Source organism: Helianthus annuus, chromosome 3 (genome assembly GCF_002127325.2).
Source record: "Helianthus annuus cultivar XRQ/B chromosome 3, HanXRQr2.0-SUNRISE, whole genome shotgun sequence".
Lineage (NCBI taxonomy): Eukaryota > Viridiplantae > Streptophyta > Magnoliopsida > Asterales > Asteraceae > Helianthus > Helianthus annuus.
Window position 1 is genome coordinate 169199682 of NC_035435.2, and position 26617 is coordinate 169226298.

At 36.8% G+C, this 26617-nt stretch overlaps 1 pseudogene; it reads right to left on the bottom strand.

Annotated features, from left to right (window-relative positions):
* Positions 1-8221: 8221 nt before the first annotated feature.
* LOC110932566 lies at positions 8222-26617 on the bottom strand (annotated as a pseudogene).

Sequence of the window (26617 nt, forward strand, 5' to 3'; positions counted from 1 at the left end):
TTTCTTATTGGGCCGAAAGAAGCCCAAGGACTGTTGCAGCTGCAATCCGTTTCTATCTGGCCCGAAGTAACTTGGGCTGATTTGGAATTTTGGGTATAACTAGCCAAGGTTAAAAAAAAATAATGATTTTTAGTGTAATTATATGAATGGGTATAAAGGAATGAATGTGAATGCTCTTAGGACCCATCATGAAAGAGTGAAGGGTAAATGGGAACGCCAACAAGGTTCCAAAAACTAAGTTTGTTGTTTGAGAAATATGCGTGTCACCTAAGAATAAAAGGTACGAGCAAAAAACGTGCACAGAAGAACAGGAAGTTTGAAAATGCTTCAAACAGAAGATGTGAAAATCATTTCAGAAATGACTGATCTTATCATTCACATTCATCATCATCGTCGTGGTCAGAAAGTTCAGGCTTTGCCCCCTACGCAAAGAAGTAACCATGCATTCATAGTCCTTATAAGCCTTATTATATGAAAAATTAGAGGGTAAGGGAATAATTTTATTTGAAACCAATGAAGGTTGAAAAACCTATGGCAATAAAAAATACCCATCCTATAATTAAATCATTCGATGGTGATTGGAATGTTGCTAAAAACAAACGCAACTCATTTAAATAGTAAAATTAGTTTCTAAATCAAACATTGTGAGTAAACCAACAGTTTTAGCAAAAGAAACTAAAATTTGTAAAGCAAAACTAAAGGAAGTAGCATATTCAGTTTTTGAGGAAAATAAGGATGTGTGCTTACATGAAGCGTCGTATATTGATGCTTCAGGAATACCCAGGACCACTATGACTTGGGTACCTATGTTTAACTAATTTTCTTATTCGTACAGGAACAACTAAAAAGGGTTATCAACAACATTTTGCATGTTGTATTGGTTGTTACAAGCATATTTTGGGTGACATTTCTCTGGTTATGTCAAATACGACAGTAAGAGGTTTGACTCGATAAAAGACTCTAAACTACTAAGTGCTGAACCAATAAAAGTACGCCGATGTGGTGGTAGAAGAAGTGATCGTGGGTTAAGGAGGTGGTGCGTGAGTGGTCGAGTGAGGATTTTGAACACAATTGAAGGGACAAACGAGTAAAATTTTCATTTAGCATCATTTTGAAACTTACATTTTGTTCCCGAGTTCACTTAAAGAGGGAAAAGAAAGGAATTGAAAGAAAATAAAAATATGTTTGTGTTCCTGAATTTCATTTAAGGAAGGAAAAGAAAGGAAAATAAAAAAAGTTGTGTTCCCGAGTTTCACTTAAGAAAGGAAAAAAAGAAAATGAAAGGAAAACTCGAGAACACACTGTTAATGGGTAAGAGGTTTGTTGTATAATTCGGAGGTGCCTTTGTGATGAACCAAACACACTTAATATTGGCTGATTCAAATGTAACATCTTAATGAAATCATTAGAAAGTTATCAGAGAGTTCTTATATCTTCGAAAGTTATGTTATTTAATCATATCCGAAGAATATGTTTATAAAAAATATATATATAGGGGAGTAGATTGTACTTTTTCTTTTAATCCAATCCATTGAATGATAATGTAGGCATTTACACGAAGATTACGGAATGGTTGGTTCAACTTATTAGGTCATGACTATCATTAGATAGAGACATGTGAGCCAATCAAGTTTAACATTATTTTCTTGCGTGTGTTATATATTTGTTTTCATGTGTCTATATTTTGTTTACATGTTACTATTTTAATTAAAACAGAAAGTAAATATTTTTTTTTGGAATTGTTTTTTTGTTACTCAACTTTTTTTATATATTGTTTAACCTATTGTATTCTTAAAATTTTCTTAACGGATTTTAGTTTATTACGTTGAAATGAATTTTAAGTTTATGTATGTTGTATGTGATTCAATATTACATTCTAGAAAACACACTATGAAAATTATTGTTGAATAATTGTTTCGAAAATAATCCAAATAAATTCACGTGAGCGAGCCTTTGACGTAGACTTTAGGAAGACCTTGACGTATCTTCCATTTTCAATTATTTTGTTCACATTGCGGTTTTTTTTTTTTTTTTTTTTTTTTACGTATAACGAATCCTTCAAATGGGCTACTGGCGAAATTCACCACATCGGGATACACTCGCCTCCAAACCAGGGAAAACCTTCACCTACGGCCGAAACCCGTGAACACTCGCCCGAAGGCACGACAGTGCGGTGAGGTAAAGTCCGCTCAGTTCAAGGATCGAACTAGCGATCTCCACCTATTCGCCTAGTCTTCCATCATCACCAGATGCCGCAAAAAATAATGCAGGGGGCAGAAATCAAACTTGAGTACTTTAAAACACCAGGTTTCTCTCTTACCACTCCACCACCACCTCATTGGCTATGGATATTTTAGAGGCATTTCTATTATCCTTGTACACGAATTAGCGTTGAGTCCACATTACCTACATATACAAAACAAAGTTTGGGGGAATAGTGTCACGCAGCTGCGTGGCACTTCCTTATTCGACCAACCGTTTTATTGTTTTATATTCGTTTTAAAATTACGGTTTCGTCCTTAATTTAAAATATAATTACGTTTCCGCCCCCACTTCAAAATAAAATTATGTTTTTGTCTCTCGCTCAAAATTACGATTTTGCCATCGGTTCAAAATTATGATTTCATCCCCATATTACAATTACATTCTTGGCCCGAGATCAAAATAAATTTTTGCTTTTGCCCCAAACTAAAAATGATGATTTCGCATTTTCGCCATGTTTCAAAAATTATGATTTCGCCTTCAGTTTAAAATTATGTTTTTGTCCGGTTTAAAATTAAAGTATGCTTTTGCCCCCCCCCCCCCAACTCAAAATTACGATTTTTCCCTCAATTCAAAATTTTGGTTTTGCCCCAGTTCAAATTAAAAATATAGTTTTGTCCCCAGCTTAAAATTATGATTTTGTCGTTGGTGCAAAGTTATATTACGATTTTGTCTCTGGTTCAAATTTATGGTATTGCCATCACTTTAACTTTTGGCAAATTACGATTTTACCCAAGTCAACAAATACAACTTTGCCCTCAGTTCAAATTACAGTATTGCTATCATTTTAGTTTTTTAGCAAAACTATAAAAGCGTTTTTTATTAGTTGACTGGATTTAATTTTTTTCCATGTCAAGGAGCTCCCTAACACTCGCTCATTAATCCTGACAAACTACACTTTTTCCCTGAGCTCAGAACTACGGTCTTGTCATTGTTTTATTTTTTTTCTAACAAAACTATAATAGTGTTTTTTTAATTGATTGAGAATTATTAGTCATCGCCCCGCAACGCAAACGGTGCATTAACTAGTATTTCACATTATGTATTTTTTTTCAAATACTATAGTTTTCAAGAGAGTTAAAAAAGAAATATATCAAACACCATTTCAATTCAACTCCTTTAACTCAACTACTTTAAGAAAACTAAAAGTAAGTGAGGATGTCAAATACATTTGTTATTAAAGAATTTAGCTAGTCCTTTAACTTTAGACATAAGAGTTTTATTAGATCTTCCTTTATCCTTATTAGGGGTGCAAACGAGCCGAGCCCGAGTTTGACCAGACTCGAGCTCGAGCTCGTTTAACATATGAAAGCTCGAGCTCGAGCTCGGCTCGAAGGTAATTTTTCAAGCTCGAGCTCGGCTTGGGCTCGACTCGTTTAGTATTTATTAATTAATTTATATTAACTATAATTATTATTATACATATAATTTAGTTATTTTTTTATATTTATATAAATGGTAATTATTATTATATAAATATATGTTTAATATATTAATAAAAAATATATAAACAGAAAGCTCGATTAGGCTCGCGAGCCGGCTCGAGCTCGATAAGCGAAGCTCGGGCTCGGGCTTGTTTACAAAACGAGCTTGTTTTTAGGCTCGGACTTGAGCGCGAGCACGTTTAAGCTCAGCTCGTTCGAGCTTTTTTTTCGAGCCGAGCTCGAGTAGCTCGGCTCGTTTGCACCCCTAATCCTTACCGATGTAAATCGTGTCACCAACATTGTATGTTGGTTTTAATAAAAGGTCGGGACCTACTTAGTCGAGTTCAAAGGGCTATGGATAGTAATGTTATGACTCCGATATCTATAAACGTAGTTTTAAAAATACTTAGTTTTGCTATTCAAGAAGGGGTAGCGGCGCAGCTTGTTACCCGTTTACCAACTATCTCGATGTAAATTTTAAATATAAATATATCCCACTCGATTATAAGAGAAACTATTTTCGTAAATATATCTTCAACAACGTTTATAAATTTAATTTTGTTTTGTTTTGTAACATATTCACTTTTTTAATGTTTATCAAACTTTTGGAATGGTTTTTTTGTTACTCAACTTTTTTTATATATTGTTTAACCTATTGTATTCTTAATACTTTCTTAACGGATTTTAGTTTATTACGTTGAAAAATGAATTTTAAGTTTATATATGTTGTATGTGATTCAATATTACGTTCTAGAAAACACATTAAGAAAATTATTATTGAATAATTGTTTCAAAAAGAATCCAAATAAAGTAACTTGAGCGAGCCTTGACGTAGACTTTAGGAAGACCTTGACGTATCTTCCATTTTCAATTATTTTGTTCACATTTCGGGTATTTTTTTTTAACGGCCAACGAATTCTCTAAATGGACTACTGACGAAATTCATCATATCGGGATACACTTGCCTTCGAGCCAGGGAAAACCTTCACCTAGGGCCGAAGCCCGTGAACACTCGCCCGAAGGCACGACAGTGCGGTGAGGTAAAGACCGCTCAGTTCAAGGATCAAACTAGCGATCTCTACCTATTCGCCTAGTCTCCCATCATCACCAGATGCCGTAGAAAATAATACGGAGGGTAGAAATCGAACTTGAGTTCTTTAAAACACCAAGTCTCTCACTTACCACTCCACCACCATCTCATTGGCTCACATTGCGGATATTTTAGAGGCATTTTTATTATCCTTGTAAACGAATTAACTCTCCTCCGTTGAGTCCACATATTTTGCATTATGCATTTTTATCAAATACTATAGTTTTCAAGAGAGTTAAAAAAGAAACATATCAAACACCATTTCAATTCAACTCCTTTAACTCAACTACTTTAACAAAACTAAAAAAGAAAGTGAGGATGTCAAATACATTTGTTATTAAAGAATTTAGCTAGTCCTTTTACTTTAGACATAAGAGTTTTTTTTATTAGATCTTCCTTTATCCTTACCGATGTAAATCGTGTCACCAACATTGTATGTTAGTTTTAATAAGAGACTGTGAACCAACTTAGTCGAGTTTAAATGGTCATACATAGTAATGTTATGACCCGAGATCTATGGACGTAGTTTTTAAAAGACTTAGTTTTTGTATTAAAAAATGGGTAGCGACGCAGCTTGTTGCATGTTTACCAACTATCTTGATATAAAATTTAAATATTAATATATCCCACTTGATTATAAGAGAAACTATTGTCGTAAATTTATCTTCAACAACGTTTATAAATTTAATTTTGTTTTGTTTTGTAACATATTCACTTTTTAATGTTTATCAAACTAGAATAGAATTGCGCTAAAATAAGAATCACCTCCAGTTGTAAGAATCGTGAGAACTACTTGATCCGGGGCGAGTTGGACCAAATTTTTTTTCATAAACGTAGATGCGTGTATTATAAACACATTTGTAAAAAAAATTCAAAAAAAATGTCGTGTGTGTAGTTTTGAGCACCACAAGTTTGTGTTTACGGGTATCGTAAATTTTCCAGTTTAATTTACGGTACCCGTAAACACAAACTTGTGGTGCTCAAAACTACACACACGACATTTTTTTTTGAATTTTTTTTTTTACAAATGTGTTTATAATACACGCATCTACGTTTATGAAAAAAAAATTTGGTCCACCTCGCCCCGTACGGTGTAGTTCTCACAGTTCTTATAACTCGAGGTGGTTCTCATTTTAGCGGTCCCCTATCAAACTATTATAACATGTTTAAAGAAAACAAATAAGCTGGAGTCTGATTAACGACTAACTTTTAAAAGTTATAGCCAAAGATGTTACTATCATTTTAAACTTGTACATAAAAATTCTTAACTTATATACATGAGTAAGAGGATGTGTATTTTTAAAGCACAAAAAAATTCGACGATGTGTCCATTAAAAGAATTTTTTACACGTAATTTTGAAAATACATATTATAGAAGACTCATGGAGAGATCTAGAAAATTCATTAACGTTGTTATGTTTCTCAGAAATGTAATATTTATGAGGTCCGTAGAAACTACCAACTACATGTAAATACAAACTGCATGAAATATATAGAGTAGCAATCTAGATTGTCAAATTAAACCAATCTTGCTCGTTGGTTTCCATAGTTTTCGAACTATAAATAAGAATACATGGAGTGGGCGTTGTTTTATGGCGTGAACGTCTCTCCACGCCGGGTATACCTGCCCCTCGTTGGTGTAAAGGGCGGCGTTGTGTGTGGGTGGCAACATCTCCACCGGCTTGGAGAGAAATGTAGTGATGAGGTGGCGTGCTAATATTGGTTGGGAATATAGCCGTTGGTTGGTAGGGGTGTTCATGGTTCTGTTTCAACCCGTAAAACCGCCCAAACCGGTCATCAGTTTGGTTTCACGGTCGGTTTTTTTACTTAACTTTCGGTTGACTGGTTTCAATATTTTCAAACCGTAGCAAACGGTTTGGTTCACGGTTTCTATTGAAAACCAACCGTATAAAACTGGACCGGACCGAATAAACTTATTATTATTATTAGTTTATTACATACTAGTGCTAATACCCGCGAATTCCGCGGTGTTGAAAATGATATGTTTGTACTTTTGATAGAAAAGTTTTATGTTACTTATCATAAAAGGACTGTACGAATGAGCTTATCATGACAATCTGAATTTAAATATTAAAAAAAACGAAGCATCGTACTACAACCGTAAGAAAAGGGAATTAAAACGTACTGAATACATAAGATAAGAAATTGAATAAAACTAATTAATAGGCGATAGAACGGTCTGTAAAAACGATGTAGCTTTCAATCCGTGAAAGATATCAACATCTTCAAGGTATTCGAAATCTTTTGTTGTAATGGGCACCTCAATGATATTGCCCCATTCAGTGGATAAAGTCCAAGTTTTTTTCCATTACATGTGGTTGGTTACGTCATGAGTCAAATGTAATTGCTTTTAGGTCTTTGAAAAATGAAACCTTCGTCCAAACTTGATCTTCAAATTTGAAGAGATTCACCGTTGTAACAGGACGACTCATTTCAACAACAAACATATGAAGTTTATGTCTGACTGTGAATAAACGTCGCTGCCGAACATTAATACCAATTTGTTGTGGCAATGTAACATGTTTGAAAACTTCAGAATTAACATCAAAAGCAATTATATAACTACTAGTGGGAATGCCCGCGCGTTGCCGCGGGTATTATGTTTTTTGGGCGCACGTTGCGTGACGGGTTTGGCGCAAGATAAAGTATACGTATCACACTCAAAAGAACAAAAGTCGTTCATGTTTGTTCGTTTGTATCGTTAGAGCTAAAAGAACAAACGCGAACAATATAGTTGTAAATAAATGCGAAACCACTAAGGTTAATGACGTGTTCGAAAAATCTAGTTAAAAATGTAAGTTCTCATTGCTCAATCATATCACTTTTTTACAACAGAAATTCCCTATATAATCTAATGATTCTTTGGATTTTGAAAGTTTATTGTTTTCGCTTTATTATAGATCATTGGTTTTATAATATCAAGTGATTCAAGCCAATGGTTTCATCAATAATACATGTATTGGATATGAATACAAAAAGTATATAATTAAAACGATTATATGAATCTTGAAATAAACCGTTATGGTGTGTGAGTATTTGAATGCACTTTAGACGATTTTTACCCTTCTTTTATGGGAGATTGAAGTGGGTTTTTTTTTGTAGGCAGATCTAATTGATATGTGTTCTTTGAAGGTACAAAACATCAATCTCCTGAAGACTACTTAGAGAAAGTTGATAGAGCTCGAAACACACAACTTCATTCTGCACCATCTGCATCAAAAGTCTCTAGGTTTTTACTTGTCTACAAGGATCATGTTATAAATTAAAACAAGCACCAATTCATGTTTAGTTGTTTTGCTTTTGGATTTTAAATAATGGCAGCTCAAATTTTTGATCTTGTTGTTGGGTAATTTTTACAGATGCACAACTAAATTTTTTCGATATAGTTTTATTACCATTACATAATCAAAGGTCTTTGGTGCAGTTCGTGATTATTCAAGATCGGCTAGCTAAAAGATGAAATTGAGCTAAGCTTAAAGAAGCTCAAGCCCGAGCTTCCTATAACAAGCTTGATTGGAAACTTTAACAAGGTTATTATTTTATAAGCATAGTAATTTTTATTTAACAAGCTTATTTTGTTTGGTTACATACCCGATTAATAATCCAGGATAAGCTCCCTATCTTTGGTTTATGGATTATAAGCCAACAGGCGCAAGGTATCTGCATCATAAAGATCGAAGTTAGAACTTAGAAGTGTGTAAGTGAGTAACACATCAACATGGGTCGGGTCAGATTGACCTTAAACACTTTCGTAAAAAAAAAGTAACTGTTTGATTGTAAAAGTTGTATATATTTTTTAATATCTAAATAAAATGTTGGTTACGAAATATGTTGTTGGGGCGAAGGCGAATCCGCCGAAGAATCCTAGAAGTCCACCAAAAAATGGGACACAAATGGCAAACATCATTGTAAATGCTGCAACCAGAGCAGTAATTTAGTAAAATACAAGTTAAAATGATAAAAGAATCATTAAAAAAAATTTCACTTACCAACATATAGGTAATCCTAGTGATGAAGCGAAGCATAAAAGTCGGTTTGAAGTTCATTTTCTTGACCAACAGGGTTTCTATCATATCAAATACTGGCATTGCATAAACCTAGAAAACAAATGGATGCAAATTCAGATTAAAAACCAACCAAAGAGATGATTGGTAATGTGGTAAAAAAATGGTGAATCCAAAATATAAATATTATAGTTAGTGAAAGTCGTCTGATTTGTACTGTAAAAATATACTTGTTTTAATGTAGCGGAGATATAAAATCTTAACCTGATAGCTTCCGATAACATGAATCACCTCAAACACATTTGCCGCTGCAATGAGCCACACGGCTTCTCTAAAGAAATCAAGACATTATCCGAGACGCGGTTTCCATATGCCCAATACCCGGAAATGGCAACAGGGAAGTATCATATGGCCACCACTATGTAGGCAACCACTCCTTTCCACATGGGGCCCTATGAAGGCTTTTCTAGCGTTGAATGAATGGTGGCTTGAATTTCCAACACTACATTGTGACCCGCGTACGCAAAAGCCATTGCACCCAGTCTATTAAAGAAGCTTAATATTGTCCCCGCTTGGGTAGTTTCTTTGTATCCTATGTTGTAATCGATGTGTGGTTGCACACCCTAGTCCAATGAAACCACCCATGCGATTGTAGAGTAACTGCAACGTACAAGTTGTGTCAATTTGCACATTTTTTGTAACATAGATTTACATAGGGATGAGTGTAACACCCCGTGTTTTGAAAGTCAAAGTCAAAGTCAAGATTAAAGTCAAAGGAAGAAAAGATCGCTAATTGCGATCTGTCACTCCTTGCTCAATCTCTGTTTTGACTTCGTTGACTATAGTAGTCTATTTCATGTTTTACGTTAGTTGTATTATGTGGAGTATCTGCAAATAAACGAAGTTTATTCGCTATTTATCGCATATGTTATCGTTTATCGCAATCGCGCTCGCAAACTCGAATATCGCATTTTGGGTTACTATGATACGTGTGTGTGTGCCTTATGTGTTACTTGTGCATGTTTAATTTACGTTATGTGTGTGGTAATCAATCGAATCGCAATCGCAATCGAAACGCAATCGAACTCAATTGAAATCGAATCATGATAATTACTAGAGAAAGGATAGCGCTCGATATGAGTGATTGTGATTAAAAAGTAATTGAATAGGAAACTCTATCGCACTCGCAACGCTCGCAATCGATATCGAAATATCAAAAATCGTCGCACCGAACACTCGAATCAGGCAACTGATCGATCAGGCTACCAGCCGATCGACCAGCCGGCCGATCGGACTGCTGTCCGATCGGACAGGCTGTCCGATTGAGCTGCCTGGCCGATCGGCCAACACTCTTCCTCTTTTGGAAGCCTATAAATACCCCTGTCATTGTCATCCTTTCCACTTTTGGAAACCCTCAGACCGACCAGCTCGTGCTCTCCATCTTTTCTCATCCTTTCCACCAAGAATAACTTGGATCTAACCGATTTTCACATAAACAAATGAAGATCCTTCACAGATCTAAACATATTTATAACACCTCATAAAATCACGTCCAATGATGTATTGACACGTGTAATAAACCCTAATGAAGTCAAACAGTGAAGTTTAGGGACTACTTTTTCGAAAAATCGAAAACTTGATTTTGAAAGGACTGGAAGTGTTAGCATACCTAAAATAAGTTTCTAAATAACCTCTCACGATGGTGATATTCACAAATGTGCCACTTGATGATAAAGTGTAGCCGTTTGCGTAATTAATTGAAAGTTTGCGCAATGAAGGGTTAAAAGCGTCAACATGTAAATTCTTACCTCTGAGTGACCTTTTAACCAACCGGGAGCTTCATGATATTTAATTATACTCTCGGGAATGCCAAGTAATGGCCAACTAAGGTTTTTATGCCTATTAGTAAAGTTACGAGCAACTTTGCAAGTTAGAGGGACTAAAAGCGTCAATATGTTTAATTATACCTCTGAATGGCCTTTTAGCGAACCCAAAGCATCGTGATGTTTAATAATACTATCAAGGATGCCTAATATGGATTAGATGAGGCTTCAATGCAATTAAATGATGAGATGCGCAAGTTTGCGCAATAGAGGGGCCTAAAGCGTCAACTTTTGAATCTACGCCACTCGGTGTCCATTTAAGTGAACGAGAGCATAGTAATATTTAAGTATATGCTTGGGAATGATTAATATGGGCCATGGAAGGCTTAGATGTCATTAAACGGCATTTCGCGCTACTTTGCGCAATTAAGGGACTAATTGCGTCAAACTGCAAAAGGAGGTCGAATCGTATGGTGACGGACCTTCCGGAATATGTTCATAAGTTAAACATACCATATTTATCCTTTATATAGCTTAGGTATAGGCTTAGAGGTGTTTGGTGCGCAAAAATAAACTTTTATGTCATGCAGGGACTAAAAGTGTCAAAAAGTGCACAAGTTTGCACTTTTGCGCATATCTCGCGTTCTGAATATCCCCGGACACCCAAAAATTTATTTAAGCACTAAAATATTTTATTTTAGTGTGTGGCATGATAAAATTCCATTCATCGTGTAATTTGGATCGTTTTTAGCGTCCGCCCGTGTTTCGTCGTAATTAGCCGAACAACGGGACCGTACGACCAAACGAACCGACATCCGGCATTTTTTTGAGCATGTTTCATGTTCCCTATGCTTAGGCATCTTTGTAGAGCCTTAAAAATGGTTTAACGGGTCTTGGATGTGTCGGAAATGGCATTTGGGGGTGCAGGGGCCAAAACTGTCAACTAATGAAAGTGGCCATGTGCAGACCTGGTCCTTACGGACCGTATGCTATGGACCTTACGGTCCGTAAAGCCCCTCCAGATCAGCAGAAAGCTGTTTCCAGCTGTTCCAGCTGTTTGTGAGTGTGCAAATGGTTTTCTAAGCAATCTATGGGCTCCCATGGTATTGTAAATCAGTGGGTAAGAGGTGTACGATCCAGATCAAAGCTCGTTTATCGATAAACGATCTTAACGGTTCCGAAAACCTATAAATACCCACCTCAACTTCCCCCAAACTTACACCTTGATCTTGAAGTCTCTAAGTTGGAGACTTTGCTATTCATACCTGAGAATTTAGGATCAACCCTCCTTGCTTGGACCCTTTGTAAGTGTCCCCTTTCATGCTTAGTTTAATTTTAGCGGTTATAACCGAAAGTCAAGCGTCTTCGATAAACGCTTTGGCTTTTAAACGGTTGAGCCATGGTTCGCTTCGAACATGGCTACGTGATCGTAATTAGGTAGGCAATTAACCCTCAAAAGGGCGCCTCCTAATTACCACGTTTACTTAGTTTAATTGTCGGGTCAAATGAAAGTCAAACGGGTTATTTCTAAATGAAATGCATAACTATTAAATTAAAGTCATAAAATCAGTTTTGCCACTTTAACAACTTGGTAAATATTAGTTGAACATGTCTAAGCATGTTCAATCCGACGATTCTAAGTATAGGCCGGTTCGGAGCCGAAAGTCGCGAAAGTTGACTTTTGCTTTGACTTTCAGTTCTGACCCGAATTAGACTTATTTAGATATGCCTTAGGATTCCTTTAGGATCATGTTATAGGTTAGTGTAACCCTCTGAGGTTATACAACCTGAATCCTTTGTTATCCTATTCATTTGCAAATTTCCGTTATATGCCGAATTGTTGACCGTTATGCCCTTTTGACCTTAAAACAATATTTTTGAAAATGTGAGAGGATAGAAACCTTCACTACTGAATTATAAACTTGTCCATAAAATTTGACATCAGTTGGAGGTCTAGATTAGGAGTTATGCTCAATATCGTAATTAGAAGCTTCTTTAGTAATTAAATAACGTAAATTGCATATAGCCTATCTAAACCCAAATTTTTATACAAAACTTTGTACCTACTGTATTAAAATAATATTTTGGGATTTTTAGAAATTTTTATTTAATTTTAGGCTGAGCATAACTTAGTGTTCTAAGCTTAATTCGGCTAATGCCGGTTTTGCCCTTTTGGGCTATAAAATGAATTTTATCTATCCGATTGACCTCAAACCTTTTTCTATTGATCTAATATGTTAAATAAATTATTTTGAGCCTTCTGGAATTTTCAAAATATCAGCTTTCTATATAAAACCCGGAAATGGCTCCAAGTCGCCTTTTTAAGCGTTTTTTTAAGGCATAAGTATGTGCTAGAACCTATTTAAGCATATGAGGTTGAAACCTACTGATGTATTCAGTAAAATTTTATATTTAAACAGTAGGAGAATATCTTAAGATCAGAATTCCAATATTGACCTTTTAAGCATATGTGAAATTACCAAAACGCCCCTACGGAGTCTAGGAGGATTAAGATTGATAAATTTCACATGAGGACTTATACCCTACTGTTATAACTTGGTAAAATGAGTAGGTTTACTGATTTAATCAGACCTGTAACTCAGTTTATTATTTAAACCCTTTTTCACCCTTTAAAATGACCAAAATGCCCTTATGAGGTATAAATTGGGTTTAAAACCATTCTTGGGCATAATGGAAGGTATCCTTCTGATATCACAACATGTTTAAGGCATATTAACTTAGGAAACTTGTATATGACTCTTATGGTTACTCGTTACGCACTTTATGCGTTCGGATCGGCATAGGTAACTAGTTTACCCATTATAGCCGAAACAGGTCAAACCATATCATTTCGGTCTCAAAATCCAGAATGTGATTAAGTTACCCATATTAAACAAGTATGCAAGCTTGTTGGGTCAAAACCACATTCTAAGACGGTCTTCGCCTTATCGTGCGTTTAAACCGTAATCTTCATTTAAGAACTAACCGGCTTAGGCTTCGGCCAAATTAAAAGACCCGTTAGGATTCTAATAGGTTATTAAAAACCTTCGTTCCAGATTTAGGAGCCCAGTAAAAGCTATCTGTACTTGCTTGGTGGTATACGGCTGGGATTAAATTTATATTTAGCTCAGGTAAATACTTTTAACTTATTTTCCCTTATACGGGCTTGGGGTACGGTATATAAAATACCGCTTGGTCGGGCAATTGACCCTAACTCATTAGTAGTTGGGTATTATCAATGTGACCCGTTTGAAAACTGGTTTTGTTTGTTTTACGCCTTTGGGAGCTTAATGACCATGTCCCGGATATCCTTGTCATCATTTTACGAAATGGCCACGACCTTGACACCCGGGTGTAGGCGTACACCCGGTAATATGTCCATATTTATTAAGGTATAATCGTTGGCCTCCCGCCGCGGATTTATACTAAGTGGTGTGTCAATTAACCTTAAACCCGGCACGAACCGGGCGACTGAACGCATAACGAACATGTAATTCTTTTACAAGATTAACTTTGATTAATTATTCCCAAGTATAAATATTTTGTGCCTTGTGCATTCAAATCAATTTTTAAAATGTTTTCAAAATGAGTCAGTTAAATTGTATTTACCAGTAAAACTGACGTATTTTCCCTAAAAGACTAAGTGCAGGTACTATGCGTAATAGGCTGGTTTCTCCTAGCATCAAATAGAAGTCTCGCAAGCTTAGATGCCTGAAGTCTGTTGAACAATGTTTTATTTTATTTTGCGATCCGCCTGTGGATCCTTTACTTTCCGTTTGTAATACCTTGATATTACTTTATATCGGATTGTAATGTATTCATCTTTTGCTTCCGCTGTGCATTTTTAATTGTGTTGTTTGACTATGATGATATCAACTACGTCACGATACTCCCCACCGGGCCCACCGGTGACACGTGGAAAATTGAGGTGTGACAGGTTGGTATCAGAGCCAACATTGAGTGAGTTAAACACTAGCCTTTTGTGTTTAATCTCAATGACACAATAGCACATTCCTTAACCTTCTGAGTCTAGACTTAACATAGGAATACCCTCATCTCTATTCGGAGAATTTTTGTTTTCAATTCTATGAATTCTTGATATGTCGCCAAGCAAAGAAGCCGTAATGGAAATTCTCCCCATTAGAAGCCTAGAGAAGGCTGAGCTTCGTACTGCGACTAGGATTAACGTGCAACCAAGGAGAAAACATTCGGAAATAAGATGAAGAAGAAACTCCTATTGCTAAAGATCGTTTCCTTAGAAGTCCTTATAAGGACATATTTATCTTTCAGTCCCTTTGTGGACAACATCATTCCTTAGAAGTCCCGTTTTAGGGCAACCATGTACCTGTATAAATTCTAATGGGATGGTTAGATTTAAAGTAACGTTCCTATTATAAGATCTACCATTATTATGAGATGGCAAGATCTAAGAAGGATAAGACCTAGCTCATGTGTCATTTAAGACAGGGCCAAGATGGTAGTTCCACAATTAGATTCAGATCCTTGATAACATCTCAATTTAGGATTGTTCTGCGTTAAATATTAAAAGAATCTTATAGGTAAAACCTAGCCTATATGTCACTACAGACATGGCCAAGACGGTAAAACCTATCTAAAAGATTCCAATCCATGTTACCATCTGTGAGTATGTTAACATTGCTGACAAACTGTGAATCGTTAAAGTCACACAGGCCGTATGTTAACATTACTGGCAAACTGTGAATCGTTAAAGTCACACAGGCCGTATGTTAACATTTTTGGCAAATTGTGAATCGTTAAAGTCACACAGGCCGTATGTTAACATTTTTGGCAAATTGTGAATCGTTAAAGTCACACAGGCCATATGTTAACATTTATGACAAACTGTGAAGCGATAAAATCACATAGGTCATCATTTAATTGGGTGATTTAAATTCCCTTAATTATATAACCGCCCTTAAGGGCGAAGTGCCTGCGGGCAATAATTAAATGTCCTCTGGGACTAAAGACAGTGGTAGCCTACGACTCCCTGTCAATAAAAGGTGACGAACTGTGGTTCAAACCTAAATACCTCGATTCTGTAAAATCCTGATTATAACTTAAACTTGTCTACGTGACTAGGATTTTTGTGCCATAGTTATATTTTAAATAAATTTAGGATAATTATTATGAAAATCCTGAATAAAATAAATATCATTCCTTTCCTGCCAGTATTTATATTAAAAAAAAAAAGAGTCTCAAAGGGTATAACCTAGCTTGAATGTCTTTAGGGACCTGGCTACGATGGTAATACCTGTTTAAAGAGATTCAGATCCTTGTTAAACACCTCAAAACGTGTTAACACTCCTGACAATAGGTGATGCGATGAAATCACACTTGTCATCCTTATATTAGAAATCTTCCTAACCTTTCATTTAGCCTAAATGATCAATAGGAATCTTGGCTAATAAACGTCGAACATGATGTACACATCTAAACATCCATCTGGGATGTATACCTACGGGCAAGGATGTATTCATGATAAAGATAGTTATTCATAACTTCCTGTCAAAAGGTAATGAGTTATGAAGTTTTCTGATCCAAAGGAATCATTGATTATGTTTTAGATTGTCCTTGTGACAAGGCTTTGTGCCATCTAAAGAATCCTTTGAAACAAGCCTTTGTGTTGTATAAAGTGTCTGTACGACATTGACAGTTGTGACTTATATCCCCTGTCTAATAAGAAGGATTAGATTCTGTGCGAACGCCAAAGATGGTTTATTTAAAAACCTAGGCAAAACATAATCAAATAAACTTAATACTATCTATTGGCCCATATGGTTTGTTCGCATCATGGCTTTTAATTATCAAGTTCGACAATTCCTTATATAATTAAATAAATTATTACTACTTAGTTTGTAGCCTTCGAAGCATCATCATGGCCGACCCCTCCGAAACTCCCAATCATCCAGTTAATCAGAATGATAATGCAAGACTAAATTTAACGGGGACCGAGTTACAGGCTATGATAGATATAGCTGTAAACAAAGTTGTGGACCGTGCGTTGAAGGATCATAAGCGAAAGTCCGATGACACCCCAAATAAGGGTTGTAAAAAGGGTAAGACCGGTTCAAACTATAGCCAGTTCAAGCCAGAGGAGGCAAAACCCGAGTGTAAAACCTGCGGGAAGAAGCACTTCGGAAAGTGTTTCTATGAGCAGACCAGGGGATGTGTCACCCGTAAAGAGGTGGATCCCGAGACCCATGAATGCAAGGACTCGAAAGACAACCAGCACTTAGGTAAAAAGACCAGATGCAAAACCTGTAAGAAAAAACCACCTCGGGAAATGCAGATTTGAATCCCAGCCTTTACCCTGTGGAATCTGCAAGTCCAAGGAGCATAAGACCTTGGATTGCAAGAAGTTGGGAGACGCAACCTGCTATGGTTGCAAAGAAATAGGGCACATCAAAACTAACTGCCCGAATAAAACCAAGAAGCCTGGGGAGACTAAGAAGGACAACGCTGGAAACTCTCAATTGGATGCTCAAGAAGCTAATCAGGATGCCAATATCGCAACAGGTAATTCCTTTATCAATAACGCTCATGCTAGAGTATTACTTAATTGAGGTTCAGATAAGTCTTTCGTAGACAATAGATTTTGTAAATCTTTAAATCTGCCTATTTAAAAACTCTAAGCGTTAAGTATAAAGTAGGATTGGCCAATGGTACCCTAGAGACTGCTCCAGCAATATTAGATGGATGTTATTAGGAACCATTCTTTTCCACTGTCCTTGTTTCCGTTGAAATAGAGGGATTCGATATAGTGATAGGAAGGTCATCTTATAGCTAAACCCATATTCTGGGTAATAAGAAGCAAGTAGTTATCAAGACTTTTTATGTTAAGCCCTTGGCAATTCAAGGAATACTCATGGTAAGGACTGCCTGAGCACTTGTTGAATTTGGTATTTAATACCAAAGCTTTGAGTATGGAAAACTCGGAAAGGACAAACAACAATCGCGATGCTAGAGATGCGACAAGTATTAATGGCACAACAGATGCGAGCCTCAATGTTAATGAAGTTAGTCTCCAAAACTGTAATAAACACAGCTGCTAGAAAGAGATCTAAGAAAAGTCATGAAAGGTTTTCAAACATGCTCATCATAAATCCATTAAGGATCTACCTCAGCTACTCATGTTAAATAGATTAAGAAATAGCCAGTCAAAGCTAAGACTGCCTCGAAATTGTTAAAGAATCTGCAGCTGAGTTTAAAAGGATTAAGAATTGAGGCATTTAACCCTCCTGATGAATGATTAGAGGCAGTTCGCATTAATAATGATATTAGATAAACCCCCCTATTGTGATTTTAGTACTAAGAATTTCATTTGGTTTCGGGTACTGATAAGTTTCTCATAAAAAAAAACCATAAGCTTAGCAAACTTTTAGAAAATATCCCATAAGAACCCCAGATATTAAGTGTAAAGTAAAACTTACAAGCGAAATCATAAGAACCATTTCTCTGCTCATGTCAGAAACCTTTAATCGTAGAATTTTAGAAATATCCTCCCTAAGGAAGTGCGTCAGCATACATAGATGATATCTCTTTGATCTCTAACGATTTCGGATACCAAACAGTATGATAAAAGCACCATATGAGGATTGATGTATCTTGATAAGCCCCATAGATTGCTTCTATGCCTGATCAGTATGGAGGTTTAATGCATGGGACCACAAAGATATCCCGATGGTCATATGGTACTAAAGTCAACTAATGGTATTCAAAGAAGATATCCAGAATTGAAGTTTTCATGCAAATGTTCCCGATTAAGGAATTCGTGGACTTATAACATGAATGTGTCATTTATTTGACTCGAGCAATGATGGATAAACTGGAGCCTGAGATATGGAAAGTCTCTATAACCTCCTTGTATTTTGATCATCTTCTCCTAAGATTACCCTGTTACCTCCTGAGAGGCAAGTAGAGTTAAGATTTATATCCCTTTTAGGGCTGTATTAATATGAAATCTCCAAGACGGCTAGTACCATCATTGGATGAATCGAAACCCTGATTAAGTAAGTTTTAAAATAGAGGATTCATATAGCCTAACTCAATATTCTGAGGATTCGATATAGTTAATTAAGAAAGGCGGTTCATTTTGCTTATGCACTGATTACCGCAACCCTAATTAGGCAACAATTAAGAATATCCATCAGCCGCCCAGGATCGTCGATTTATTCGACTGACTTAAAGGATTAGCTATCCCGTAAGGTTAGTTTTAAGCAGTGATTGGAATAACCATCTCACCTTAAGATTAGCTTGTCTATAATAATTGTTATATAAGTATCAAGGCTGCTCCTTGGGAGACCTTGTATAGATGAGATATTAGACATTTATTGTTAGACAGAAAATTGGTAAGTCCAATTATCAGGATCTGAAAGTTGCCTTGGAAACAACGAATAAGATCATGCAAATCCATAATCATCTATAAGTTGCCAGTATTCGGCAGAGAATCAAGGATTCATGGAAATAGCAAACCTCCTAAGTTCTTGTTAAGAAATAAAGTTCAACAAAAGATATCACCCTGGAAAGGTGTGCCAATCTGTTAATTGTTAGGCTAGTTAAGCTCTGAATATATGAAATCATTCGAAGGAATCGAATGTATCAAGATCAAGTAGCTTATAAGCTAAAACATATTTAAGGAGCTTGGCGGATCTCGCAATACGTTACACATTAAGGATTTAAGGATGTATTTCACCAATAAGTCAAGAAGCATTAACTCATATGATAGACAGATCTATCATATGATGAGAAACCTGTATCGATTAAGGACCGATAGGATAAGAATGCTCGAAAGGAATACATATACCTAATATAGAGGTCAACTTGGGAGCTTGGAAGGACTCCAAGCATGCTAAGAAAGTTAAGTCCGTTATGCGACAAAATAAACTTCCAGCATTTTAGCAAATCTCAAGGTTGAGATTTCTTTTAAGGGGGTGAGGATGTAACACCTCATAAAATCACGTCCAATGATGTATTGACACGTGTAATAAACCCTAATGAAGTCAAACAGTGAAGTTTAGGGACTACTTTTTCGAAAAATCGAAAACTTGATTTTGAAAGGACTGGAAGTGTTAGCATACCTAAAATAAGTTTCTAAATAACCTCTCACGATGGTGATATTCACAAATGTGCCACTTGATGATAAAGTGTAGCCGTTTGCGTAATTAATTGAAAGTTTGCGCAATGAAGGGTTAAAAGCGTCAACATGTAAATTCTTACCTCTGAGTGACCTTTTAACCAACCGGGAGCTTCATGATATTTAATTATACTCTCGGGAATGCCAAGTAATGGCCAACTAAGGTTTTTATGCCTATAAGTTAAGTTACGCGCAACTTTGCAAGTTAGAGGGACTAAAAGCGTCAATATGTTTAATAATACCTTTGAATGGCCTTTTAGCGAACCCGAAGCATCGTGATGTTTAATAATACTATCAAGGATGCCTAATATGGATTAGATGAGGCTTCAATGCAATTAAATGATGAGATGCGCAAGTTTGCGCAATAGAGGGGCCTAAAGCGTCAACTTTTGAATCTACGCCATTCGGTGTCCATTTAAGTGAACGAGAGCATAGTAATATTTAAGTATATGCTTGGGAATGATTAATATGGGCCATGGAAGGCTTAGATGTCATTAAACGGCATTTCGCGCTACTTTGCGCAATTAAGGGACTAATTGCGTCAAACTGCAAAAGGAGGTCGAATCGTATGGTGACGGACCTTCCGGAATATGTTCATAAGTTAAACATACCATATTTATCCTTTATATAGCTTAGGTATAGGCTTAGAGGTGTTTGGTGCGCAAAAATAAACTTTTATGTCATGCAGGGACTAAAAGTGTCAAAAAGTGCACAAGTTTGCACTTTTGCGCATATCTCGCGTTCTGAATATCCCCAGACACCCAAAAATTTATGTAAGCACTAAAATATTTTATTTTAGTGTGTGGCATGATAAAATTCCATTCGTCGTGTAATTTGGATCGTTTTTAGCGTCCGTCCGTGTTTCGTCGTAATTAGCCGAACAACGGGACCGTACGACCAAACGAACCGACATCCGGCATATTTTTGAGCATGTTTCATGTTCCCTATGCTTAGGCATCTTTGTAGAGCCTTAAAAATGGTTTAACGGGTCTTGGATGTGTCGGAAATGGCATTTGGGGGTGCAGGGGCCAAAACTGTCAACTAATGAAAGTGGCCATGTGCAGACCTGGTCCTTACGGACCGTATGCTATGGACCTTACGGTCCGTAAAGCCCCTCCAGATCAGCAGAAAGCTGTTTCCAGCTGTTCCAGCTGTTTGTGAGTGTGCAAATGGTTTTCTAAGCAATCTATGGGCTCCCATGGTATTGTAAATCAGTGGGTAAGAGGTGTACGATCCAGATCAAAGCTCGTTTATCGATAAACGATCTTAAGGGTTCCGAAAAACCTATAAATACCCACCTCAACTTCCCCCAAACTCACACCTTGATCTTGAAGTCTCTAAGTTGGAGACTTTGCTCTTCATACCTGAGAATTTAGGATCAACCCTCCTTGCTTGGACCCTTTGTAAGTGTCCCCTTTCATGCTTAGTTTAATTTTAGCGATTATAACCGAAAGTCAAGCGTCTTCGATAAACGCTTTGACTTTTAAACGGTTGAGCCATGGTTCGCTTCGAACATGGCTACGTGATCGTAATTAGGTAGGCAATTAACCCTCAAAAGGGCGCCTCCTAATTACCACGTTTACTTAGTTTAATTGTCGGGTCAAATGAAAGTCAAACGGGTTATTTCTAATTGAAATGCATAACTATTAAATTAAAGTCATAAAATCAGTTTTGCCACTTTAACAACTTGGTAAATATTAGTTGAACATGTCTAAGCATGTTCAATCCGACGATTCTAAGTATAGGCCGGTTCGGAGCCGAAAGTCGCGAAAGTTGACTTTTGCTTTGACTTTCAGTTCTGACCCGAATTAGACTTATTTAGATATGCCTTAGGATTCCTTTAGGATCATGTTATAGGTTAGTGTAACCCTCTGAGGTTATACAACCTGAATCCTTTGTTATCCTATTCATTTGCAAATTTCCGTTATATGCCGAATTGTTGACCGTTATGCCCTTTTGACCTTAAAACAATATTTTTGAAAATGTGAGAGGATAGAAACCTTCACTACTGAATTATAAACTTGTCCATAAAATTTGACATCAGTTGGAGGTCTAGATTAGGAGTTATGCTTAATATCGTAATTAGAAGCTTCTTTAGTAATTAAATAACGTAAATTGCATATAGCCTATCTAAACCCAAATTTTTATACAAAACTTTGTACCTACTGTATTAAAATAATATTTTGGGATTTTTAGAAATTTTTATTTAATTTTAGGCTGAGCATAACTTAGTGTTCTAAGCTTAATTCGGCTAATGCCGGTTTTGCCCTTTTGGGCTATAAAATGAGTTTTATATATCCGATTGACCTAAAACATTTTTCTATTGATCTAATATGTTAAATAAATTATTTTGAGCCTTCTGGAATTTTCAAAATATCAGCTTTCTATATAAAACTCGGAAATGGCTCCAAATCGCCTTTTTAAGCGTTTTTTTAACGCATAAGTATGTGCTAGAACCTATTTAAGCATATGAGGTTGAAACCTACTGATGTATTCAGTAAAATTTTATATTTAAACAGTAGGAGAATATCTTAAGATCAGAATTCCAATATTGACCTTTTAAGCATATGTGAAATTACCAAAACGCCCCTACGGAGTCTAGGAGGATTAAGATTGATAAATTTCACATGAGGACTTATACCCTACTGTTATAACTTGGTAAAATGAGTAGGTTTACTGATTTAATCAGACCTATAACTCAAACCCTTTTTCACCCTTTAAAATGACCAAAATGACCTTATGAGGCATAAATTGGGTTTAAAACCATTCTTGGGCATAATGGAAGGTATCCTTCTGATATCACAACATGTTTAAGGCATATTAACTTAGGAAACTTGTATATGACTCTTATGGTTACTCGTTACGCACTTTATGCGTTCGGATCGGCATAGGTAACTAGTTTACCCATTATAGCCGAAACGGGTCAAACCATATCATTTCGGTCTCAAAATCCAGAATGTGATTAAGTTACCCATATTAAACAAGTATGCAAGCTTGTTGGGTCAAAAACACATTCTAAGACGGTCTTCGCCTTATCGTGCGTTTAAACCGTAATCTTCATTTAAGAACTAACCGGTCTAGGCTTAGGCCAAATTAAAAGACCCGTTAGGATTCTAATAGGTTATTAAAAACCTTCGTTCCAGATTTAGGAGCCCAGTAAAAGCTATCTGTACTTGCTTGGTGGTATACGGCTGGGATTAAATTTATATTTAGCTCAGGTAAATACTTTTAACTTATTTTCCCTTATACGGGCTTGGGGTACGGTATATAAAATACCGCTTGGTCGGGCAATTGACCCTAACTCATTAGTAGTTGGGTATTATCAATGTGACTCGTTTGAAAACTGGTTTTGTTTGTTTTACGCCTTTGGGAGCTTAATGACCATGTCCCGGATATCCTTGGCATCATTTTACGAAATGGCCACGACCTTGACACCCGGTTGTAGGCGTACATCCGGTAATATGTCCATATTTATTAAGGTATAATCGTTGGCCTCCCGCCGCGGATTTATACTAAGTGGTGTGTCAATTAACCTTAAACCCGGCACGAACCGGGCGACTGAACACATAACGAACATGTAATTCTTTTACAAGATTAACTTTGATTAATTATTCCCAAGTATAAATATTTTGTGCCTTGTGCATTCAAATCAATTTTTAAAATGTTTTCAAAATGAGTCAGTTAAATTGTATTTACCAGTGAAAACTGACGTATTTTCCCAAAAAGACTAATAGGCTGGTTTCTCCTAGCATCAAATAGAAGTCTCGCAAGCTTAGATGCTTGAAGTCTGTTGAACAATGTTTTATTTTATTTTGCGATCCGCCTGTGGATCCTTTACTTTGCGTTTGTAATACCTTGATATTACTTTATATCGGATTGTAATGTATTCATCTTTTGCTTCCGCTGTGCATTTTTAATTGTGTTGTTTGACTATGATGATATCAACTACGTCACGATACTCCCCACCGGGTCCACCGGTGACACGTGGAAAATTGGGGTGTGACAATATTCACGGTGAAAGGGATTGAAAGATGGTTTTCCGACTTTCTTTCAACTCTTTTACACTCAATGTCTTCAAAATCGGTAGAAACGGAGCTTGTGCCAACTTGCTAATCATTCCGGTGGTTGCGTGGCCTAAGATCCAGATTCTATCCATGAGGTTCACCGATTTCGGGTTAAGCATGAAACACCGTCCCGAAGCGTTCACTAGACTGATTTGGGTGATTCCTGTCCGATCAGGGGGACCAAGTAATGACGAGGTTCCTGTTGCTTAACTTGTTATCAAGATACCTCGATAAAACGACAAACAATCAAAACAACCAAGTGTTAGACGAACAGGCCGACCAGGACAGGGTGCTGTCCGATCGGACTGCTGTCCGAACGGACAGCCAGCCGAACAGACAGTCAGCCGATCGACCGGTTAGCCGAACGACTTGCACTATGGGTCCCACACTTAATCAAATTATTTGAAGTTTGGGTATTGAACGAACTGCTATCCGATCGGACTACGATCCGATTGGATTACTCTTCGGATCATGAGATACTTGACTTCAACACTTAATCGATTTTCAACGTGGTTCAATGCACTAGGAATGCCACCCGATCGAACTGTTGTCCGATCGAGTGCCTTCTGCTGAAGAACTTGTTTGTGCTGAGGTACCTAACCGATCAGGTTGCCGGCCGATCGAACGACTGTCCGATCGACCGACCTGAAAGGTAAAGATACTTCAATGTTTTCAAATACTGCAACAAAAACTTCAAAAGTCAAACCATCATACACAAACACATCTTACACAAAGGAAGAAACAATCCACTCGAACAGCCATCCGATCGGACTACCGTCCGACCGGACAACTGTCTGAACGGACTGTCAACTGCACGGTCAGCCGTCCGATCAGACTACCGTCCGATCGACCAGCTGTCCGATCCTCCAACACTAGTTTCCGTTTTACGCATTTCTTATCATTATGCTATCGAACTATTCAGGCTAACCCTACCCTCAAGCGCTCCCTTCAATCCATCAACCGCTATGAGTATACTCGATCCCTTTTTGCTTTAGCACTTTTGGGTGTTACATACGTTACTTATTCTAAATCACAATCGATCACACTACGCAATACTTTTAAACGCTAACCGTTACCGCATGTTATACGTGACTTAATGAATGCTTGTTTGTTATGTTTACACATGGAATGCTGTCTACCTGCCTTAACGACGATAGTACTATAGTTTGGACTCAGCACCCGCTCATGCGGGGGTTGTTAAGGACAATTACTTGCATGGATTACGGTGGTAATCATGTATTGCGAACTGCCTCGGGCAGTCAACCCGCACTCATTGGTATCAATAGGTTCATGTTGATAACTAACATGCTTCGTTTTCCGCTGTGTACGTGCTGGTTATGCGTAAACTATTTCGAAATCTATATGCTACTATCAAACTTGTATACTCGCCTTTACACTATGTGTATTGACTTTATTTTAACGTATGTGACAGGTGTTTAGGATGCTTATTTGCTAGGAAAGCGAGGCTAGAATAAAGCTCTAGAGTCCAACAAGTAGTTGTCTGTAGTAGTCAAATCAAGGGTCTCTAGAAGCAGATAAACAATTGCTATATTTAAATCTGAGTTGTCGGAACAGAATTAATTGCCTAGATTTGGTCTGTAATAATTTGTTTACTGTTTGAGACATGGTATGGGACGTGTTATTTCAAATTGAATAGTAATGATAATTGTTATGGAAACTTCTGGACAATCTGTTTCGCTCAGTGCCATGCCCCGATGATTCCGCCATCGGTTGGGGTGTGACAATGAGCTCGGTACCAACCCATTTAATTACTTATCAAAGGTATCTTCGTTTGTGTTTTATTTAAATCTAGCTATAAGTCAAGTTTTTGTCTAGTTTTTATATGCAATATACAATGTATAAATAGCGACTACTATTATATATTGCGTGCACGCGTGTAACTGTGTAAAGTACCTGATGGACATAACTGCTGGAGCCAAAGAGATAATGGTGATGGAATTGAAGTTGGGGCAATTAGAAAGTAAAAAGTTGACAGAAGCGAAGATCATGATCCAGTAAGTGAGCCGAAGGTTGGTGGAGTCATCACAAAGCAATTCATGAACCTTCTTGAGGGATTGACCGCCAATGACCATATACACGATGTCGCAACCAACTTCAACAATCAGCTGTTGTGGAACTATTATAAACAGACCAAGTTTTTTCCCAAAAGCATGCTGGCCTAGCTCATGGTATCTGTCAAAGCGTTTTCCGGGTATGTTTTCATGCATCTGAACCATTTGCCATAATGTGTATACGGTTACAATCCACTTTTATAAAATGCACAAATTTGCTGGGCCATAATTATCTCCATTCATATAATTACTATTATGTATATGTGATAATACAAACATAACGGTAATAGATGAAAAAGGATACCTCTAATCCACTTTTTAGACCAATGCTGATAACTGTAACTCCAACTCCAACTCCAATAAGAATAACATATTTTCGACTATACCCAAATGGAACCTGCAAACATCAACCCATAAACGAAGTCATAAAATTTAATCAAGTATAACAACTGTTTTTGTTGTCTTAAAATATTCGAAATTTCTGATGTTGGAGGTAAAACCATATCAAGTTTTTGGATATGAAATCTGGTTCAGCTTGTAAACCACATCACAACCTTATGAAAGATCGTTTTTTATTTCCTATTCGCTCACTCTATTGCTTTAATAGAAGAAGAGTGTAACATGCCTTGGTTTTATTAGATGGCTCCTCGGTGGCGCCATCAGAGCTTGAGGAATTGCTGCATTTGGGAGCTACGGATATCAT